The sequence below is a fragment of the Armigeres subalbatus genome, chromosome 2, assembly GCF_024139115.2.
Source record: "Armigeres subalbatus isolate Guangzhou_Male chromosome 2, GZ_Asu_2, whole genome shotgun sequence".
NCBI lineage: Eukaryota > Metazoa > Arthropoda > Insecta > Diptera > Culicidae > Armigeres > Armigeres subalbatus.
In genome coordinates, this window is record NC_085140.1 from 217,149,756 (window position 1) to 217,162,347 (window position 12,592).

At 38.9% G+C, this 12,592-nt stretch overlaps 1 protein-coding gene across 4 annotated transcripts in view; it reads left to right on the top strand.

The window, feature by feature from the left end:
• The first annotated feature begins 2,281 nt into the window (after nt 1-2,281).
• LOC134211662 (uncharacterized) overlaps nt 2,282-12,592 on the top strand; it is a 353,136-nt gene continuing 342,825 nt past the window's right edge. The window contains exon 1 of one of the 4 annotated variants that reach the window (XM_062688770.1): nt 2,282-2,575. The gene's annotated coding sequence lies outside the window, so the exon portion shown is untranslated. Of the gene's footprint in view, nt 2,576-2,992; nt 3,294-12,592 lie in introns of those variants that run through there. The other 3 variants (XM_062688773.1, XM_062688772.1, XM_062688771.1) reach the window with 3 other exon arrangements.

Below are 12,592 nucleotides of genomic sequence, written 5' to 3' on the forward strand. Positions count from 1 at the left end.
AAGGAAGAAAGAAGAAGGAAAAAAGAAGAAAGAAGAAGGAAGAAGGTAATAGAAAAAGGAAGAAGGAAGAATGAAGAAGCAAGAAGGAATAAGGAATAAGGAATAAGGAAGAAGGAAGAAGGAAGAAGGAAGAAAGAAGAAGGAAGGAGGAAGAAGGAAGAAGGAAGGAGGTAGAAGGAAGATGGAAGAAAGAAGAAGGAAGAAGGAAGAAGGAAGAAGGAAGAAGAAAGAAGAAGGAAGAAGGAAGGAAGAAGGAAGAAGGAAGAAGGAAGAAGGAAGAAGGAAGAAGGAAGAAAGAAGAAGGAAGGAAGAAGGAAGAAGGAAGAAGGAAGAAGGAAGAAGGAAGAAGGAAGAAGGAAGAAGGAAGAAGGAAGAAGGAAGAAGGAAGAAGGAAGAAGGAAGAAGGAAGAAGGAAGAAGGAAGAAGGAAGAAGGAAGAAGGAAGAAGGAAGAAGGAAGAAGGAAGAAGGAAGAAGGAAGAAGGAAGGAAGAAGGAAGAAGGAAGAAGGAAGAAGGAAGAAGGAAGAAGGAAGAAGGAAGAAGGAAGAAGGAAGAAGGAAGAAGAAGAAGGAAGAAGGAAGAAGGAAGAAGGAAGAAGGAAGAAGGAAGAAGGAAGAAGGAAGAAGGAAGAAGGAAGAAGGAAGAAGGAAGAAGGAAGAAGGAAGAAGGAAGAAGGAAGAAGGAAGAAGGAAGAAGGAAGAAGGAATAAGGAATAAGGAAGAAGGAAGAAGGAAGAAGGAAGAAGGAAGAAGGAAGAAGGAAGAAGGAAGAAGGAAGAAGGAAGAAGGAAGAAGGAAGAAGGAAGAAGGAAGAAGGAAGAAAGAAGAAGGAAGAAGGAAGAAGGAAGAAGGAAGAAGGAAGAAGGAAGAAGGAAGAAGGAAGAAGGAAGAAGGAAGAAGGAAGAAGGAAGAAGGAAGAAGGAAGAAGGAAGAAGGAAGAAGGAAGAAGGAAGAAGGAAGAAGGAAGAAGGAAGAAGGAAGAAGGAAGAAGGAAGAAGGAAGAAGGAAGAATGAAGGAAGAATGAAGAAAGGGAGAAAGGGAGAAGGAAGAAGGGGTAAGGTGAAGAAAAAACTTCTCATTTTGCACTTCTTGCTTCTTTTTGCTAATTCGGCCTAATGACCATTCGGCCTAATGACCGTTCGGCCTAATGACCATTCGGCCTAATGACCTTCGGCCAAATGACCTTCGGCCAAATGTCCTTCGGCCTAGCGGCCTTCGGCCTAATGGCCTGACACCGTTTATTCCGGACTGAAGAAGTCTGAGTTTATTCCGGACTGAGAAGAAGAATTTATGTGTAGTATTTTCAACTGTTTGACTGTTTGACTTCAACTTAACCACGCGGACCTTTCAAGAACGACCCTCATTAAGACTATAACTTTTATCTAGGCAGAAAAACATTTTTTAAGGCATTTTTATATGTTGTATGTTTTAGTTAGTTAGTATATTAAGCCCTAATTGTTCATTAAGACCACCAAAGTGTCAGATGAATGTATACAAATAAACAAAGATGTCACACAATTATTTAATTGCTCAAAATATTCACTTTCCACATCAATGATAAATGTAGAGAAGACTATTTTGTTGGAAATCCATTGAATTAAAATAAAAGTAATAGATTTTCCCGGTATGGTGCCTCAAATCGTTTTGATGCCAAATATTTTTGTGTCGGGTGTCTGCTTCATCTTCCTAGAACATTGTTGCATTAAAAACGTTCATCGATTCATCTGCTGTCATAGTACCCACTTACCCCGTATTTTCACTTGCTCCGGAGTACCTTAGTCAAAAGTAGGAGATACATTCGGGACCGAAGGAGCTAATCGCCTGAGTAAGTATTATCATCCAGTAGTATGAGCAAGCAGAAATCGTCATGTTTAACATCGGCGTCCTTCTCCGTCCTTCCATGTTAATAAATCATAAGCGAATGACAAAAATCGCCAATAAAAGTAACAGGCCAATATGTAATCATATTTTATTCCTATTTCGAGCAACCTTGGCCCCACCATGTTCTCATGCTGCACATAGTAATACAGGTTGGCGCGAGAAACGATAGTAGTAAAAGTGAATTTCCTCGTTCTAAATGGATGACAAGCAATCGGGCCCTACGGGTGGCCAAAATCATCTGTGTGAAAATACGATTTCCACCAGCAGCCACTTTCGCTCTCGCGCTCTCGGGCTCTCATCGGCTCTCTCTATCTCGACGGATTGGCGTCTAGAAGGTGGGTTAGATTTTCCTCTGGCATGGTACCGAGCTTGGCACCGCACCGGTCGTCGGTTGGTTGGACGGATTGAGCCGTTACGTTTTCCAAATTTCCTTTTCGTTCAGTTGGGATTGAGACGCGACGCCGTGCGAACGCATCCGGGCTGTGTAGTGTCTGGTCGAGGAATAATACTGAAGATAAAAGTTTAATTTTGGTTGGTTTTAATTTGTGGCAAGAGATTATTGTTTTCATTAAACACTTCGCGTTCTAAATTTCGTTCAACCAGTTGTTGCTTCTCGTAAAGGAGCGCTGGCACAGTGCATTGATTCGGTAGGCAGAAAACCATGATGTGGTGATTACTGGCTTTGATTGGAAAAGGTGATGTGATGAATGCTAGTTATAAATGAAATTCTAATTCAAATGCTCTGGGCGTTGATGCATCAGCTCGATTTCAATAAGTTATTAAAAATCGGTTTATTTTTAATATCGTAGCTCGGGTATGTGCAACTGGTCAAGAAGAGAGACAGATTGAAGATACTTTGCACTGCATGCGGAAAATATGTGGCTTGAATGGTCACACTGTTGTTGAAAGGGCAGAAACAAACAAATGGAATGTGACTGTTATTTTTTGTACTCAATCGATTTCAAATTGGTATAGTGATATGAAACAGATGAAAAATGTGAAGGTTTTTATTATTGTTTCAATAGTGCTATTGGAATAGACTGAAAGTTGATATTTTCAGTTTGATAGGTCCTGAGTGGATGGTGAATGTGAGCTGCAGCAATCCGTAATGGACATTTATATTTAGTTTCGGCAACGAGTGGAAAGGTGTTATTTGGCGCAAATTCGATCCCAATGATTAAATCCCTCTAATTGAATGCCATGCTTTGATTTGTGTGTGCGCAACCAGACGTCATCATTCACAGTACTTAAAAACAGCCGAGTAGGTATTCGCTTTCTGTTGCAGTGGCTTTTTTGCTGCTGATTCTGGGGATGATAATTAGCCTCACTATTTCAAATCTTGGATTGCAACAAAGGACAAAAACATCATGTTATGAATACCCGAGAAAACACTTGTTATCGCAAGCAGCGAAGGTAATTCTAATTATATATTTTTCTATTGCCACGGTCAACTAAGTGAAGCGTGTGAGGATGTCACCAGTTTTTTTACGCTACGCTTTCTTTAATTTTTGCTCAGTCTGTGATCAATGGCGTACGCAATGCAATTTTACGGGTGGGGACGTGTTCATGAGTTTATTTTATTATTAGTTATTATTAGCACTACGAATATGGAACATGATTGAGATATCCGGTAAAATATTTTATTTCATGATTTGGAAAGTGTTGAAGAAAACACCAGACCATTCAAATTCACTATTGTATTACCATAGCTCCTCAACTATTTCCTTAGTTTAAAACAACGCACTTTCATGGTTATGGAGCTGTTATAATAAAGCGCACACTTATGTTATGTGTTAATGTTTAACTGATTGTTTTATACACAAATTTGTTTTTCTATAAACCAGTTCCAATTACTTTATACAGTTATGTCCATTTTCCGGTTTTAGTTTTGAATGCAATGATCTGTTTTCTGTAGGCTGATGTAGACTGGGTACACATCGAACAGAAGGTCGAAGGGACGAAAATTGGAAGGTAGAAAAGGTCGAAGAAACAAAATTTATAAATCTTTAATTTTGAAGAGATGATTGAAACAAAATGGTCAACATAAAGTTTGTAAACACGCATCTGACGCAAAACCTAGTTTGTAACATTTCCCTTTTCATTTGGCTTAGAGATTAAACATCCAAGCCCTTAATATACTTTCGATTTACACATTATCTTACAATCAACAATAAACAATAAACATGAGACGAAGGATGCCCTCTTGAATTTTGGTCGGTGCTAATGTAGCAACTGAACTGCTTGAACTTTAATGAACTGTTTGCAACAACAGTTTTGAAGTGATGGAGACGCATGGCTATTCTTTGCATATGTAAGCAAAAACCTAAAAATTAAAAAAGTGATCGAGAACAGCTTGATGAACATTGCTATTTATTTAAATCTATATACATAAAAATGAATTTCTGTCTGTCTGACCCTCATAGACTCGGAAACTACTGAACCGATCGGCGTGAAAATTTGTATGCAGAGGTTTTCAGGGCCGGGGAAGGTTCTTAAGATGGTTTGAGACCCCTCCCTTCTTTGGAGAGGGGGGCTCCCATACAAATGAACCAGCAATGAACCAGCAACCAATAACTCGAGAATTAATCAGACAATAAATCAATTTTAGACGAAACAAAGTTCGTCGGGTCTGCTAGTGTTATATAGAAATGTTGAAATGTGCATTAAATAATATGGCGAAGGGTCGTTTGGCTGAAACTCGTTCAGAAGAAAGCCATTCAAACAAAATCCTTTTGGCCGAATGCCACTTGGCTGAATTGGACGTTTGGCCGGAACGCTTATAAACTTGAAACCGGTTTGGCTGAAAGCGACGTATGGCCGGAAGAAATATACGGTCGAATAGGTGACCAAGTCTCGGCCGAAAAGGTCATTTGGCCGAAAGTTCAGTTTGACCGAAATTGTCGTTTGGTAGAAAGGGCGATTTGAAAGAAAATCCCATTTGGCAGAGTATGTCTTCTGGCTATAAATGATCTTTGGCTGAAATGGTCGTTTGGTAGAATGAGTCATACGGTCGATCATATGGTACAGATCATATGGTCAAAAATCTCGTTTAAAAGGTAAGAGGTGCGTAGTGTAAAAGGAGAAGTGAGAAATTAAAAGTGAGAAATGAGGAGCAAGAAGTGAGAACTGAAAAATGATAATAGAGAAATGAGGAATAACAAGTGAGACGTCTAATATCTCACCACTTATTTTTCACTTCTAATTGTGAAAATTCGAAACGAGAATTGAGAAACGATGAGTGAGTAGCGGGTCGTCTCACTTTTCACTTTCTCTCACTCTGGTCAACTCTCTCACTCTCACTCACTCACTCTTCCATTACTCACTTTACATTTCTCACTTCGTACTGTGAAAAGCAAAAGATGAGTGATAAATGAGAAGTCTCACTTCTTAATTCTCACACCGCTCTTCCAACTATTCTCAAATGACTTTTCACATTCACTATCGTCGTATTATCTATCGTCGTATTATAGGTCATATGACCTATTCGGCCAAGGACATGGCTATGGTCCGGTAAAACGACGTTTTCGGCTAAATAACCCACTAACCAACTCGACCAATTGAGAGTACGCGTTTGATCGCGTTTTCCTTTTGAAAGCAGAATATACCCCAGTAAACCACATATCGTATAACAAACAGCAAATAAAGTCGCATTTGCGTCCATTAAAAATCTAAATCGCACTGCATATCAAACTTCATCAGTTTATTGTCGACAGATGTTGTATTGAACGTATCATATACGATAATTTTTACCATAGTGAAAATCAATCGTAATTGTGTAAATAAAAACTCATAATGACTTATATTCCTTGTAATATCCTATATCAGTGCGAATGAATGTCTACGTGAATCGTAATACAATCGAAACCACCTCAGTCCAAGTGGCTTGCAGAAGTTTCAAGCAGCTGTAAAGATATAAATTGTGTAGTTTATGTTGGACAAAAATCCGACTCACTTCAAGATGTGCACTATGGTGCCGTGGTAGAGTGTCCGCCTGCAGTTCCAAAGATCGCATGTTCGAGACTTGGTGCTGGTAAGATTTTTTTTTATTTTTCATATTTTATTGTTTAATCGTAATACTGTTCGTATGATGTCGGGAAAAATCGTGAAATAAAACTCGTATGTACCTATATTGCCTCCACTTTGGTACGTATATAGCCATTCTGTGCATTATATACGATTTAGTTGGTTCTTATATAATAACCTATATCAAGAGTTATAGGTACCAAAATGTTGACTGGGACATCATTAACGCACGTAACTCGAGTTCCAAGGTACAAACATTCTTCTACAATTTCAAATTTTTCAACATTCAGTATCACTACACTTACCACCAATCAATCCACGTTGATTGCCAGCGATCATGTTCTTTGTATTGCTGGTATTGATCATGAGTCCAATCCTCGCTGAATAACTCTTAAAAGGGACAAAAGTCTCTTCCACGGCACGACGATCAATTTATATCGATATCATTCGCTAAGGCCAGGATCATATGCAATCTTGTGATAATGGTACCGCTTCTTTGCACACCAGCTCTGCTAATCGTTCCGTCAAGCGCAATGTTGAACAGTGAATTCGAGAGTGCATCACCCTGCTTCAATCTATTTAAGCTTGCAAATGATGTCGAAATTTCACCCCCAACCCTTACACTTGATTTCGATCCGTCCAAAATAACACGAATCATCCTTATCAGTTTCGCCTTTAGCCATGTTCTAGCATAATTTGCAATTAGTAATTCATTTCGGTTTGCTGAATCGTACGCTGCCTTGAAATCAGTAAACAGATGATGTGTCTGCAAATTGTACTCCCGGAATTTAACAAGGATTTGCCTCGGGGTAAATATTTGATCCGTCGTTGATCGGCTCTCACGAAAACCTGCCTGGTATTCGTCCACGAAGGACTCTACCAGCGGTCTCAATTTGTTGAAGAAAATACGAGACAGAATGTTGTACGCCGAATAAATAAGGGTTATTCCTCGGTAATTGGCGCACTCCAGTCTGTGCCCTTTCTTGAAGAGTTGGCAAATGAGGCCGTCCAACCAGCTAGCAGACACTTTCTCGTTTTCCCATATTTTCGACATAATATGGGGTAGGACTTCATGAAGCTGTTCACTGCCATGTTTGAGAAGTTCAGTGGGGAGCTGGTCCTTCCCCGCAGCCTTATTGTTTTAAGCAGACCCTGTTTACCGATCTCTAAATAGAAAAAAATCATCTACTTATTGTTCTACCTTTTTCCTAACTGACTGTACAGACGTGTATTGATCTTTTCGTATTCATTGAGCCACTGAAACTTGCACAGTGAGAATGATTGTCTAATCCCAGCAATCATTGTACAATTTCATTGGTTCTGGCCAATCATGGAATAGCAGCCATATGTAACGTTCGTTTCGTTCCACTAAGCAAACGGCTAAAGCGCCACCTTTCGATTGTAAAGATCGTTAGATCGAGTCTCAAACACTCGGCTTGAAACCTCCTTCTAAAGGCAGGTTAAATAAGTTTTCTTAGATCCGAAGTGTCTCTAGTGGGAAACATTCTCGACTCCCTGGGTATAGTGTATCCATTGTACTTTTCATACAAGAAACGTACTCAAGCAATGGTGGACATACTAAAGCTTTCAATTAATAACTGAGAAAATCTCGCTTAACTTTTCCAAAGGACCTGAGTAACATTTTTTTCGTGAATTAATTTGAATACAGCAATCAATAGCTTTCATGTTGTTCTGTTGATTGCGCTATTCAAATGATTTCATGAAAAAAATATTACTTGGGTCCTTTTGAGAATTTAAGCGAGAAACGGTAATAAAACAAGTTGAAAAGTAGGCCATATTTCATATAAACCGAACTCGCAATCAAATTTCAAACGTCTTAAAATAATTTAGCCGAACCAAATTTAATGCAAATAAAAAAATATCTAAAATAAATCATGGAGAAAAGTTTAGCTACTGGAATGAATACGAACCAATCCTTTATTATTAATGATTTATTTCGTGACGTTTATACAAAATAGTGGAGTAGCCTTTGCAAGTAACCACCAAGCATTACATTATTGCACATAAACAATCACAAATCAACATGCCCCCGTAACGCTGGGTAGACACCTTTGCGTGGTGTGTTGCGGTGTAAGATCTACCCCGGTCACATTGTCAGCTACAGGCAAATCCTGACCCAACGAATACCTTCCCCAATATCCAACTCCGTGGTACTTATGAGGGTGTCGCTGAGTCGGGGGCCTCTCGTTAAGTAAGTACTACACCAACACTTCCTTCCCCTCCTAAGTTACGGTGAAGATGGGCGTGGCCAGGAGTAGTAATCCTCATGCTTTTGTGATTTTCATCCTAGATTGAAATCAAGGACCACACCCACCTTGATTTCTGATAGCAATCTGAATAAGGATTCCAAAAGAGAAACATGAGTATCACTAGTGTCCAATCTACGAAGTACACCGTAACTATGCTATGCTATGCTATGCTATGCTATAAACAATCACAAATCAACATGCTAATTGTAATAAATTAGTTTCAACGATGTAAAGATGCATTTATTTATCAACTGTCAAACAACGATATACACTTTATCGGCATTACGAATGCAGCAATGCTTTACTGATGCTTTATTCGATCATGTTAAAATTTTTTTTTTATCGAGGGCTTTCAGCTTTAGGCTGACTCACCTCCACATGTTAAAATAATGAACCATTATTTCAGTAGTAAAAATGTTCTTCACCAGGACTGTATTGTTTTCAAACATATATTTATAGCTTCATGGTTACTTGGGTTACTAATCTAGAAGTTTAGTGTAATTAAAATCTAATACGAAGTTAAATTTAATCAAATATATTCTAATTAAATCATGTCTCCAGTTAGCCTTGCTGGTGAAGGCGTAAGACTGCTAAAGAATCTGGAGATAACAAGGTCGATTCTCGGTCCGGTATAGGATGTTTTTGAGTGCGAAACATTCTCGACACCCTGGGCATAGTGTATCCATTGTACTTGACACACAAATGGATATTGCCTCATGCAATTAGAACTTTCGGATGCTTTAGCTTTGGATCCGTCTATTCTATGCTCGAGTTATTCTCACGTCGGATGTCCCATGGGATCCGATGGAGTGCTTGACTAATTCTGGAGTTGACTTACCGACAAGCATATGCAGAAATGGCAAACTACAGTGGGATATTATCCTCACACGACTCGCGACTTCATAGGCTGAATTTGTATCTCTTCTAAGCTTTGTTCAAAAAGGCACTTTCTTTTATAAATCTATTTTCGGCTCGATAAATTAAGAATCTAGAATCAAAACAATCATAATATTTTAAATTAATTTATTTATAATTAAAACTTACTTCGAGTTTAATTATTTAAGCACGCATTTTAAGCAATGTGGATTGCATACCATTCAGATTTCTCGTAATCTTAATGATCTGATCTCGACTTTACACTACATAGGGGAACGGTTCTTCACTTCATCTCGTAGCTCCTATTTCCATCTCATCAAAAACAAAGCAATGGAAAGGAATTTGATTTGTTTACTATTTTTGTGATTTTTTTCAGCAGTGAGCACGCATTTTGACAAAAAGAAGCGATGAATTTGGTGCCGTATTTCTTTGTTTAGCGATAAGATGGATATATGTACAGTGAGATGGAGATCGGAACAGTTCCCCTACAGTAATGAGAAATCACAAGCGACCGACATTGGGTAGAGCCAATTGTTCACGACACCATTTTCTCTAAAAATATACGCCTTCGTACAAACCTATCTTTTGGTTGGTTAATATTAGAGAATCAAGTTAATCTACTATACTACTATAATAAATTCTTCATGACGCAATGAATTTGATTGATTAAATTTAATTGGCGTTTGATTTAAAATGGCATTTTTTACGTTACGCGTTTAGGCTTACTTCTCTTCAGCCATCATCAGGCGTAAGTAGGTAATGTGACCATTTCCCATCCTCGATCAAACTAAATTAAAAAGAGTTTAGTGTGCTGTTACTGTCAGTGGGTGAGTCTTCGCTATCCGGTGCTAACCCACGCTATCCGAGCAGTTTCGTTGCCCAAATAGACAGCATACTCGAGGCCACCGAGAATGGAATGTGACCGGCAATTGGCTTCCAGTGACGATTCCTGGGAGTTGTGGAAGTCCTCCCTGGCTCGTAGGTGCCTATGTGATTCACTGACTGGACGACGAGACAAACGCCTACAAACCGCCAGGCGTCGGGATCCACCAAAAGGAATTGGAGAGATCGAGATCTTCCGCAACCTACAATCCGATCTTCAGACCGGACGGAACGCCTTCGCGTGAAGGATTCTAAGTTCCTTCACACACCAAAAAGGAGAAAAACATAAATCACGGTTCACATTAGCACAACATAACACCAATTTGAACTTCGATTCGTTTGAATGGAACTCTCAAATGCCTTACCTGAGCCTCAAGCAGCCACGACTTATATGCTGAAACTAGTTAGATGCACTAATTTTTAAATCTAAACTGTAACAAAATTATCCATATAACTTCTCTTTTTCTACATAACACTTTGCAATAAACAGTTCCTTACATAGGAAATTCTTGTTTCCACGCACTTGGGTCTAATTACTTCTTCCACCGTTTCATGAGATACCGATAACTAGGGGTAACATTGAATTTCCTTAGAAATTTTAAAACAATTTGCCTCACTATGGCTTTGTTGAGCGACTGTTCAGGTTTGCAGGTTAACAAACTTCCAATTTTTCGGGACCACGTCCTTTTCAATCGTCGTTCAGCTGGGAAAAAACCTATTGATTGGCAATCCTTTTATTAATAGCCTTTAGAATCTTATAAGTAAATAGAATAAATTCTTTCGTCATCTCATCAGTTTTTAAGAAGAAAAAACAGCGAGTGACTTTCAAGTTGGTAGGGATCAGAGGTTAAAATATTCATCTTCATGAAGCAACTTCGGTCCGAATTTCGACAAACATCGCATGATTATTCTAAATCGGAAAATCGGATTCAGCGTTATGGGATAAATAACTTTACTCATTTAAAACGTGTTCAGATTTCAGATAATTTATCAATTTGTAGAATGTGCATAAATATTCAACCGAATATTGACTGTCCAGAGCCGACTATGAATTGTCTGGAAGTGAGCTGACAAATAGAGAAAGGTGGACTTCACCAAAAAATTTCGATTACTTTACACTCTGCTCCGGATATGGTATCACAGAGAACAGACATGGAGGCTCAAACAAAATTTCTTGCAAAACATGTGTAAACAAACACACCGAACCTCAACGCCATCGACGTCGACATTGCAACTCACAATCTCATTTTGACAACGCGATGGCGCTGGTATGCTCTTACATGCATAACGATACTAGCGCACAGTGGCACCAAGCTGAATATGCACGAGATACGGCGACATTCCAAAGTTATTTCAAACTGAACAGTAAAAAGTTATCACAACATGGCGAGTGCAGCTTCAACGTCTGTTCTCTGTGATCGTATGTAATACGGTTGCATAATTGACAACCAGAGGCGCTACCGGTAATAAGTATTTGCTCGAATCTTAGTACTTAATCCTACAAGATGATTTAAATCGGCTAACCAATAAAACCAATAAAAACTAAATCTAACCAATAAAAAGCGACTTTTTGTCCACTCTACCTTTTGTCATAGATTCATTTATTTATTTGTTCATTTATTGATCTCGATTTGAAAGCAAAGTCTTCTGTAGCAGTATCACTAGGAAAATGCTGACGTTTCGAGCATAGATAGTCTTGGAATTCATGTAGGGGAAATCGCAAAAATGTTAAACGGCTAAATTTCTTTCCTATTGTTGAACACCCATAAGAAATGCACGTGGGCTCAGCAATAGGCGAAGAAAATAGCCGCTCAATATCTTGAGCTTGAGCTTGATTGACTGCCCGCAGTTGCTACTCCATTATGACCAGATCAGCTGTTCTTGCACAGAGAATCAACAGATGTTTACTTGCGACCAGCACTCATCTTCAATGTATAAGTACTGGTGATCTCATTTGTTTGCCACGTCAGAATGCAAGTCAATATAGGGAAGGGGGAGGGGAAATGATGATGTAATCACTCACCCACTGCAAGCCGAATATACTTCTGCACTTGCCACGAGTTCATACGGAATTTTATAGGAATTTTTGGGTTAGGTTCGAGAGGCAGTGGATCGTCTTGGTTAACGAGCTGCCAATGAGAGAAAGCAACTGATAGAATGGAAACGAGCTGTTTAGTTCATCTCCAATTCTAGTAGCTACTGCTAGAATAGTCAAGTTGAAGGTATAGGATAGAAATGGAAACGGTATGGAAGTCCATTTCCAGTTCTAGCGATTGCTAGAACATGAGAAATGTAGAGAAAGATGCAAAGTAGGAGAATGGAACGGACCTGGGATTGAACTCACGACCTCCTGCGTATGAGGCAGAAGCAGTAGCCATATGACTACCAAGCCCGTTAGCCGTTCGATATCTGGCGAATTACCTTACTACCTTTTTTTTATTCAATTGTATATTTGAAAGGCTCATAAGTCCTTAAGCATAGATTAGTAACAGAAGCTTGTTTATAACAAGTGTGTTACAAGGAACGAACGAACCGATTAGTTTTAAGGAAAAAAAAAGACTTGTTGAGCCTGAAGTATATCATACTACAGTAGGAATAATAATAAGTATAATATAATCGCAAAAGCATGGTAAACCGTAGTATTTATCAATAGAAACATGA